This window comes from Cricetulus griseus, chromosome 5 (genome assembly GCF_003668045.3).
Source record: "Cricetulus griseus strain 17A/GY chromosome 5, alternate assembly CriGri-PICRH-1.0, whole genome shotgun sequence".
Classification (NCBI taxonomy): domain Eukaryota; kingdom Metazoa; phylum Chordata; class Mammalia; order Rodentia; family Cricetidae; genus Cricetulus; species Cricetulus griseus.
The window spans coordinates 26,246,942-26,257,546 of NC_048598.1; positions in this window are offsets into that span (position 1 = coordinate 26,246,942).

The following is a 10,605-nucleotide window of genomic DNA, read 5'->3' on the forward strand; positions in this document are numbered from 1 at the left end:
CACATGGATGGTGAGATGGAACACTAAGGCAGAACACTGAACACCCTGGAAGGAAGCAGCCCAAATGAGCAAAGGGCAGGTGAACTGTTGATGGCAGGGTTAGAGAGCGTCCACCTTGACCTTCATGTCAGAATTGTGGGGAGAGGGAGTCTCATACAAGTGTTAAAGTACTGTACCTCTCTTCCCCAACTATAGATGCCTTACACACAGAGAAGCAATATGTATTACCACCCAGTCTGGGATATTCGCCTTCCCTTTACCTTCTTCTCTCTTCTGTGAAGTCATTCACTTATTGAGTGCCTGCAATAGCTAGAAATTCAAAATGAATAGGCACTCAAAGATGAATGAGTCATAGCCCACCAAAGAGCATACAGTAGCATGGCAGCCATGTGTGTGGGAAGGGGGCAAATATAAAGGTGTGACAGGGACTATGTTGGGGGAAGGTATCAGGTATGATGTGGGAATGAAAACAGAGGGAAGGGGTCATTTGCACTGCTCAGAAATGTCCTGAACCAAATCTTCAGCATCAATGGGACAGAATCTCTGAGGGCAGAAAAGGAGCTAGAGATAGAGACGTAAGCAGCAAGAAGGAGCAGGAGCGGTGCTTGCTTCCCAGAGCGCGTGCTCACACGGCCAGAGGAGCAGTAATGCTGAGATCACACAGGGGAAATTGGGTTGCCAGGTCTGGACTTCAAGGCAAAGGAACTAACTGGTGAGAACTTCTAAGCAGAAGAGCATCAGGCCTGTGTTTCAGCAAATCATGTTTCTGGCCACAGAACATAGGATGAGTTGAGGAGAGAGAGAACAGATAGAGGCCTTTTCCATGAGGGGAGTTTATTTCAAGAGTCCAGGAAGGGACAAATTACCCAAAGCAGGCCATGGTACACCATGAGCAGGAGTTGAGAGAAATATTACAGGACAATGCAAGAAGCAAAATCCATGTGACCCAACAAAAGATTGTAGGGATACAGACTCAGCAGGCAGGGGGAATAAATAGTTGGGGTTGATTTACTCAAAATGTGGGAACACATTCAGGCAGTGTGAAGAGGAACTCAGAAATTCCTGCTTTGCCTTTGGTAAATTTTCAGATCCTAAAACTTTTAGCGCATCTATGATAAACATGTTGCTTTGAGAGTGTTAAGGTGTCATGGATCTTAGAGTTATGGGCAGTGTCCGTTGGGAAGAGGCCAATAAAGTACCGTTAGAAGAATATTAACCACCATTAATTTATCAGAACAGGGTGGGAGTGATACACAAACAACAACAGGCGTTTAACACAAACCAGCACTGGGAAAAACTCAGCTACATTTTCAAGAACCCACTATGGTGTTCTTGAGTGCTGTTCAGCACACTTAGGGGAAGATTACACCTTCTATGTTCATGAGAGGAGAGGAGAGAGAGAGAGAGAGAGAGAGAGTCACCTAAATCTCCAGTGGCTTTCCCTCATTTACTCTAAAATCTAAGTCTTTGTGGTGGCCTTGTAAGTCCTGTGTGGCTTGGCCCTCATTCACCGTCTAATATCCTATTTCCATACCTTCCACCTTATTCTAGTTATAGGAGTGGCTTTGCTGTTGTTCAGACACACCTATCACACCCCATGCCACCTGTGTGCTTGCTGTTCTTCCTGCCTGGAATGATATCTAGGCCTTTCATGGTTTGGCTTTCTTTTTGACTATTTAACCTATTCCTTTGACTATGACAGAACAGGAACTCAGGAGGCTCTTATTAAACCTGTATTGAGTAAGTGCGCTGCTGCCTGGTGGGGATCTCTCATCCCTTGGTTCTCCTCTATTCTTTCTAATTCTCCCTATATTCCTTCTTAGCCACCTTTACTTGGTCTTCTTTCTGTGACTTCTAAATGCTTGTGTCCCCCAGCACTCCATCTTAGGTCTCTCTCTTTGCCTCTCCACTCTCTCCTTAGGTTATCCCATCCATTTCCACAAATTTAAATACCATCTTTATGTGGCTTACTTCCAAATTCTGTCTCAAGGCCAGAACTCCAAACTTATATGGCCTCTTGCCCACTTTATATCCTCACTTGAATATATAATAGGTATCTAGAAATTAACATGTCCATAATGGATCCATTAATCACCAGACTACCAATGTCTGTCATTCTCTAAAATTTCTGAATGGCATAACTGATCTGGTTAAAAAATAGATAAAGTTGTGTGTTTATTTAGGACTTAAGAATGAAAAAATGTATCAAAGAATGAGATAAACAGATACTAGAAGTTCTGCAGTGTTTTGAACACTCCTTGGCATTAACACCATCTCCCTCTAGATCCCTAGATTCACCCCAACACAGTAAAAGCACCACTTGCCACTTGGTTACTCTAACTTACCTTTAGGTTATTCCATTTCTCTTGTTTTTACGTGCAATCTGTAAGTCCTATTCCCCCCCCCCCAAATACAATTCTAGCCCTTCCTTGCTCTCCACGTCTGCCAGTGCATTTCTGTTCCAGGCTGCCTTCTGGGTTCACTTGCACCTCGACTTTCTTTAGTCCCCCAGGTCATGGGGATTGAATCCTAAGGATGCCAAGGCCTTGTCCATGCTAGACAAGAGCTTTGTCATTAAGCTACACCCCCAGGCATTTTCAATTTTTATATTTTGAGTCCAGGTCTCAATAAGTTATTTGGGTTGACCTTGGGCTTGTGATGCTCCTGTCTTGTGCAGTATTCACCTAGACTCTCTCTTTCCTCACCTTGTGATATGAGGGACCCTAGGAATCCTGGAAAGCACTCTACTACTCAGACACACACCTGTAGCTTTTATCACCTTGACTCTTGAAGGAGCCTCTTAACAGATCTTACCCTGCCAATTATTACTGCTTTTTAAAAGCATTTATTTTGGGAGTGGGGGTATGGTGCCCATGTGGAGGTGAGAGAATAGCTTGTAAGAGTCGATTCTTTTCCACCACAATGTGGGTTCTGAGAACTCCAGTTGTCTGACTTCTCAGCATCTTTGACCAAGGAGCCATGTCACCAGCCCCTACTCTTAATGCCTTGAGTCATTCTCCAGACAGCAGTAACACTGACCTTAAACTATAAATCATATCGTGGCATGTTTTTAAAAGCATTTAAATAACATTAGATTTCTGGCCCAGAGAGATGGCTCAGCAGGTAAAGGTGTTGACCACCAAGCCTGAAGACCTGCATTTGGCCCTCGGAACCCACATGGTAAAAGGTGAGAATGAATTTCCACAAATTGTCCTCTGATTTCCCCTACATACAATGACAGGTGAACATCTTCCCAAACAAATAAATGCAATTTTAAAGAGAGATTTACGGTGTTCTCACCACAAAAGTAAGTACAAAAGGTAATACCTATATTAATTAGCTCAATTTAGCCACTTCATGATGTGTACATACATAAACATATCATGTGTATACAATAAATGTATGCATTCTGTCAATTAAAATAATATAAAACCCTTAACCATTTTTGTGATAACAATTTGAATTCTTCATAATGGCCACACCCAAGACCCTGTTTGCCTGTTCGTTATTCCAACCTCAACATACCCCATTCTCTGTCTGAACAGAATTGTGACAGCACTACCAAGCAGGCTTTCCTCTGTACCAAGGACATGCCTAGATCTTTACCATTCCCGTGCCTGGAATTCTTTTCTCTCTGTTCCTTTCTATTGTTTTTCCCCAACATTTTAAAAGTCACCTACTCTTCAGGGTGATCTGTCCTGACCACCTATCTATCTAAAAAGTTAGTAGTTGAATATAATGTTGGGTTTTTTTAAGTGTGAAAATAAGAGAAAGTCATCTGGATCAAGGTGGAGTAACAGGTAACATAGATTCATCCAACAGCCTGAAGCATCCTAAAAACCTGGCCAAATATACAGAATAATGAATTAGACACTGGACATCAGGGAGCCAAGGTAACTAATTATTCCTGAAAGAACAGAAACAAGGCAAGCTCTGTGACTACACCAATTGCTGCAAGTCAGGGGACCCAGAATGCAGCATCAAGAAAAACAAGCACTCAGAGCCCTAGAGTCTTCTTGGGTTGAGCAAATGGAGCCAAGTGTCCAAGTTGGCCACAGTGAGAAGAGCTTGCAGGCAGAGTACCAGGGAGGAGGAAGCAGCATGAAGAACAGAAAGCCAAAAGCACCCTGGAGCTCTGGTGAGGATCTCCCTTGAAGCTTTAGCTGAATACTAATGAGTGTGTGTGTGGGAGGAAACTACACAGTGCCAGGGAAAGAACAACTTGAAAGGATTGAAAGAAGGAACAATCCTTGGAATTCACACAAGGCTAGAAATAGTTTGTGTTCTTGTCAGCCAAAATGGAAAAGCCTCCAAATTCATGGGCTATCGGGTGGAGTGCTCAGAAGGGTGCCACATCAGTAGTGGAGAAAATTAGTCCGAGTGGTTGCTCCACTCTGCTCTGAAATGACAAAGCATAAGAGAAAGGAGCAAAAGGAGCAGAGGCAAGCATTTAACTGTTCCCAAGTAATAGACCACATTCTAAAGCAAAGCACAAGAAAATAGAAACAGAGCACATTTAGCAAAGTAAAATGATCAATCAAATATTATCAAGCAAAGACATAGGATATTAATTCATAATAAAAAAGAAAAAATCAACCTGTTGAGACACAGCCAGAAGTGACTTAGATGACAAAATGAGTAGACAAGGACAATTAGTTGTTACTATGACTTTTATATATCATCACTCAATTCTGGGTGGAGGGGAGAAAAGAAAGGCTATGTTGGGTAGAGAAATAGAAGATATTTTTAAGAGATTCAATTAACTCCTTCTGATAGAAATGGAATAATCTGGTATGAAAATATACTGGTAGGATTAACATCGGATATAGAAGAAAATATGAGTGAACATGAGGACACAGCGATGGAAGGAAAGGATACACGATGAGACACAAAAAGACTGAAGGAAAATGAGTGGAGAACCGTGGGAGCGTCACACAGTGCAACCGGGTGATGAGGAAACGGGGATGGATGTATCTTTTATCTTGTTTGCAGGCCCAGTTTTCAGGTATACAAATGTCAAAACTCATCAAATGTTATATTTCAGACATGTTCAGTTTGTTGTATGCTGATTATTTATCAACATTTGTTTAGAAACACACGTCGGGCGGTGGTGGCACACACCTTTAATCCCAGCACTGGGGAGGCAGAGGCAAGCGGATCTCTATGAGACCAGCCTGGTCTACAAGAGCTAGTTCCAGGACAGCCTCCAAAACCACAGAGGAACCCTGTCTTGAAAAACCAATAAATAAATAAATAAATAAACAAACACACACACACAAAATCCTGAAACTGTCACCAGTGGTTAGCTAAGAGCTCTTTCGCTTTATCCAAACACAACTGCGGGTAGCAGGGAGCCTCTCTTAATGTTGCTGGCCCTGAGTTCTGGAAGCTTGCAGATCAGGCTTCTAATGCAGAGACAGAGAGCTCTATGCCCTGAGTCAGAGGGTTGTGGCTCCAAGCTTTTAAAGACAAAGGCTTATTGCTGAATGTGCTCAAAATGAGCAATTTTCTGGACCACTATTCAAAGACTGGAGTTTCATTTTGACTCTTTAACCTTTAGTGGGTTTTTAGACTCTACTAGTGACCAAGCCTTGCTGTCCTAATAGCCTTGGCTTACAGCTGTCGGGGTGTACCTTGTATCAAAGGTGGTTGAAGAAAGACGTCACTCCAAGATGAAATTTTAAGGCCCATGTGGCAGGAGGAAGGTCCAGCCTCTTCTGATGGACTGAACCCCCAACAGCCATACAAAGGTGTATTTATTGAAAGTTATACAAAGTCTTTTTCTCATACCAAGGTCCCTAATCTAATTTATATGTCTTATTGAAGGACATCACATGCCCTGATGCCCATAATCCTTTATCATGTATTGTTTGCAATACACAATAATACAAGAGCCTCAGGTGTGCCTGAAGTGTCTTGTGACCAAAATCATGGGATGGCTACAATGCCCCTTCAGCAAAACAATCACTGCTTTCCACAAGGATTCTTCAAAGTCAAAGTACTTCTAAAAAACAGCTGTTGGTTCTAATATCTGCCCCCATACAATGATTCTGCTAAATGCTTACATTTTCCCCTTAGAGGACCAAGATTCAGAGGCTGGAGTTTGACTCTTTAGCCTTTAGTGGGTTTTCAGACTCTAGTGACCAAGCCTTGCTGTCCCAATAGCCTTGGTTTACAGCAATCTCACCATCCAGAGATTTTACCACAATAACATTCTTCTTAGTGTTAGTTTATTGTAGCTTCAGCCCTTGGTGATTGTCTGGAACCCTCAGCTGCCTCTTGATAACCTATCTCAGAGCTTGGATGCCCGAGCTCTCAGTTCACAGTGGCTAGTCTGTTCCTCTTAACAGCCTCTTTCTGCTGTTTTATTGTTGAGGCTGCTCCTCGTGAAACCTGTTCAGCACATTATACCAATGATCAAAATGACATTTCAGCCAAAGGCCATGCAGAAAAGTCCTTATCGGGCTCAATGTTGCAGCCCTGGGGACGCACACAGAGGAAATCCTCCTAGATGAACTTCAAAGGCATGGAAATCATCCTGCTTGTATCACTAATGATAGGTGTAACATGCCTATACACAGATTCCACCAATCATGGCCTTACACATGCACAGCTTCTAGTCCCACCTAGGCTTTACCTAAGTACCAATCCCAAGCCTTTTTTTTTTTTTTTCTGAGTCACTGATAACCCTCCCAACCCTGAGTGAAACAGCTGCAGGAAGAAAAGCCATGTTGTGGCTGATTGATGTTCCTGTTGCTGATGTAAACTGGGGCAGCTGCAGTGAAGCAAGACCTCCTGAAGGAGAAACTGTGGCTTCCACAGCACCATGGTGGCAGCTGGAAGGCAGTCTCCTCAAGACATCTGTGTAGTGTTCTGCAATGGGAGTACCATGATGGCAGGCTGTCGGGTCACCAAATGTGAGGCTGCTTCCTTAACGGTTCCCTCCAACAACTGGGCAAAGGAAAAGGGTCTCTGAGCTGTCTTGAAAGAATGGAGGCTGGAGAGATGGCTCAGCAGGTAGAGATGTTTGTACAGGCCTGATGACCTGGTGATGGTCAAGCTCCAGATCCCACATGGTGAACCAACTCCTGAAAGTTGTCCTCCAGCCCCCACACCTATCTATGGAATGAAGAAAAACAAAATGGGTAACTTTGAAGTCAGCAGAAAAGTAAGTAGAGCAGAAATACTGATCAATCCAACTAAAGCAGAGACATAAACCTATAAAAATAGACATTGAAAAGAATAAAGTGTTTTATTCCAGAAACTAGAAAAAGAAATGCAAAACAGGCTCAAGTAGAAAAGATAAATATATTTAAAGCAGAAAGGGGTGAAGAGAAAAACATTAAAGTTTCTCAATAGAACAAAAATTCAGGTTATTTAAATGATCAATAAAATAAAAATATTAAGAACAGGCTTGGAAGGCTTAAATAATATTAGAAAGAAAAGGAAGGAGATGGTATGTACCTTTAAAAGCTATAAACAATGTTACACTCATTTTTATGCCAATCTTGTCTTTAAAGTCAATTTTATTAAACTGCAGTTTACAAAGAATAAAATGCACACAATTTGGGGCCTAAGAGATGACTCAGGGGTTAGGAGTTGTTACTGCTCTTCCAGAGGAGGTTAAGTTCAGTTCCCAGCACCCACATGGCACTTCACATACCACTCGTAACTCCAGTTCCAGGGGATCCATTGCCCTCCAAGGGTACCAGGCATGCATATGGTACATAGACATACAGGCAGGAAATACATGCATACACACAAAATAATAACTTTTGAAAATGCATGTGTCTCAAAACATAATTTGATGAATTTTGACATGCCCTGCTTGTCACCAGTAACACTACAAAGCACAAAACAGTTTGCCACTTCCAAGGTTCTATGTCCTATTCTTTCCCCTACCTCCAGGTCTCAGGCGACTACTGATCTGATTTCTCTAACTATGTATGGTCTTATTTTTCTCAAAGGTTGTATCCTTTGTGTCACAGAAAATGCTGAGTCACCCAGCTAAGTATGAGTAGATTCTGTCAAGCTGTTGTCTCATCAATACTTACAATAGTTTCAGTACCCTCATTTCCTCACCCAATTTTATACTAATATACTTACAATCCCAAATATAACATGGGTTTCTAAGAGAAATGAATGAAGACAACCCATGCCAGATGCCTGCAAGGTTCAGCCCCCTGCTGCCCTCCAAGGATTGTCAGTATCAGAGCTTAAACAAGAAAACCTACCAAATTTCCAAAGAATCAGAAATTCTCATCTCTTATTTAATTCTAAAAAGAGAAAAGGGGCATTCATTTTATGAAGTGATAATAACCCTGATACCAATATTTAGTAAGGAAACTTGCCCAGTCATGCATGGCTTGGGTTGTAAAATCCTACCTAACTAGGGGCAAGAGGGAATAAAGGAAGGGCAGACACACAGACACCCTTGCAGTGAAGCTGAGATCAGGTGAGAGCTTTCATATCTGCTGAAACCTGGAACCTCAGTGTGTCTATTAGATACAGAAGAGGGGGAGGAGTTATCGAGGCTCCATGACCTCCCTTGACCTCTACAGAGACCTCTCTCTGTAGGTGAGCCTACTATAAACATCCTGCAAGAGGGAGCTACAATAGCTGCTCATCTTTGCACACACTGATCAGCCATTCACAAACACTCATTCCCAAGCTCTACAGGAAACCTGTGTCATTTCACTTGAGCCTGCATAACAGCTTTGCTGGTTTCTCACCAGATGGAGATCTTGGGACACGACCCTCCATGTCAACATGTCAACAAAGAACATTCGTTCAGGACACCACTCACTCAGATTTTCCTCAGATCCCTACAGAAAGCACCACAAAAGTAATCCCATATCTACTAAGAAAACACACTTTTTTTTTTTAAGTATCAGCAATGCCTCATTATCAAGAAGAGTGTGTACTTACAAATGTTAGGCTGGTTCAATACCAGAGATATCTAGCAACATTATTAGCACACAAGAAAGAATGCGGTTATCTGCATTAACACAGGAAACAACTTCCCAAACAGAAAGAACACTGATAGTACAAACACTAAAATTGGCAGTTAATAAATGGAACCTCATGAAACTGTAAAGCTTCTGTATGGCTAAGGACACAGTCAAGAGGACAAAATGGCAACCTACAGAATGGGAAAAGATCTTCACCAACTCCATATCTGACAGAGGGCTGATTTCCAAAAATATACAAAGAAACTAGACATCAAAAACCAAATGATCCAATTAAAAAATGGGGTGCAGATCTAAACAAAGAATTCTCAACAGAAGAATCTTAAATGTTGAGAAATACTTAAAGAATTTTTCAACACCGATCCTTTGCCATCAGGGAAATGCAAATCAAAACGACTCTGAGATTCCATCTTACACCTGTCAGAATGGCTAAAATCAATAACACCACTGACAATTCATATTGGAGAGGATGTGAAGCAAAGGGAACACTCCCCCAATGCTGTTGGAAGTGCAAACTTGTACAGCCACTTTGGAAATCAATATGCAATTTCTCAGAAAATTGGGAATCAATCTACCTCAAGACAAAGCTACACCACTCTTGGGCTTATACCCAAGATGCTCAATCATATCACAAGGACACTTGCTCAACTATGTTCATAGCAGCTTTATTCATAATAGCCACAACCTGGGAACCACCTAGATGTCCCTCACCTGACTAATGGATAAAGAAAATATGGCACATTTACACAACGGAATATTAATCAGCTCTTAAGAAACACTGACATCATGAAATTCACAGGCAAATGGATGGAACTAGGAAAAAAAATCATCATGAGTGAGGTCATCCAGACCCAGAAAGACAAACATAGAATGTATTCACTCATAAGTGGATATAAGTCATAAAGTAAAGGATAACCATAATATAATCCACATATCCAGAGAAGCTAAGTAACCAGGAGTGCTCAAGAGCAGACATATGATCTACCTGGGAAGGGGAAATAGACGGACTGGGGGCAGGGGGGAATGGGAACATGAGGCATCAGGTGGGGAGGACGGGTGGGAGGGGTGTTGAAAGAGACAACTGGGCCATTTTGAGGTCAGGCAGAAACCTAAGCACCACTAAGACTCATAGCAATAGGAGTTATATGACCTGAACTGGTCATCTCTGTAACCCGCAAGACTTCCAGTAGAGGGTCTGGAACACCGAGCCAGCCATATAACCTTCAGCCTACAATCTGCTCTACCTACAAGATGTGCTGGGGTAAAGGTGGCACAGGAACTGTGGGAATGGCCAACCAATGACTGGTCGGTTCAGCCTGAGACCCATGCTACAAGAATGAGCCCACCCCTGTCCCTGTCTGGGAGAGCCAGGACCCAAAGACTAGACAGGCCAGAGACCTAGGATAGAACCAAACACAACTGGAGGGGGAAAAAGTCATGCAATGATGCTTAACGATATTTTGCTATACTCATAGATTGGTGTCTAGCCAGTTGTCATCAGAGAGGCTTCATCCAGCTACTAACTGATGGAAACAGATGCAGACTCACAGCCAAACATTAGGAGGAATCATGCTGAAGAGAGGGAGGAAGAACTGTAGGAGCCAGAGGGATCAAGGACACCACAAGAAAACCCACA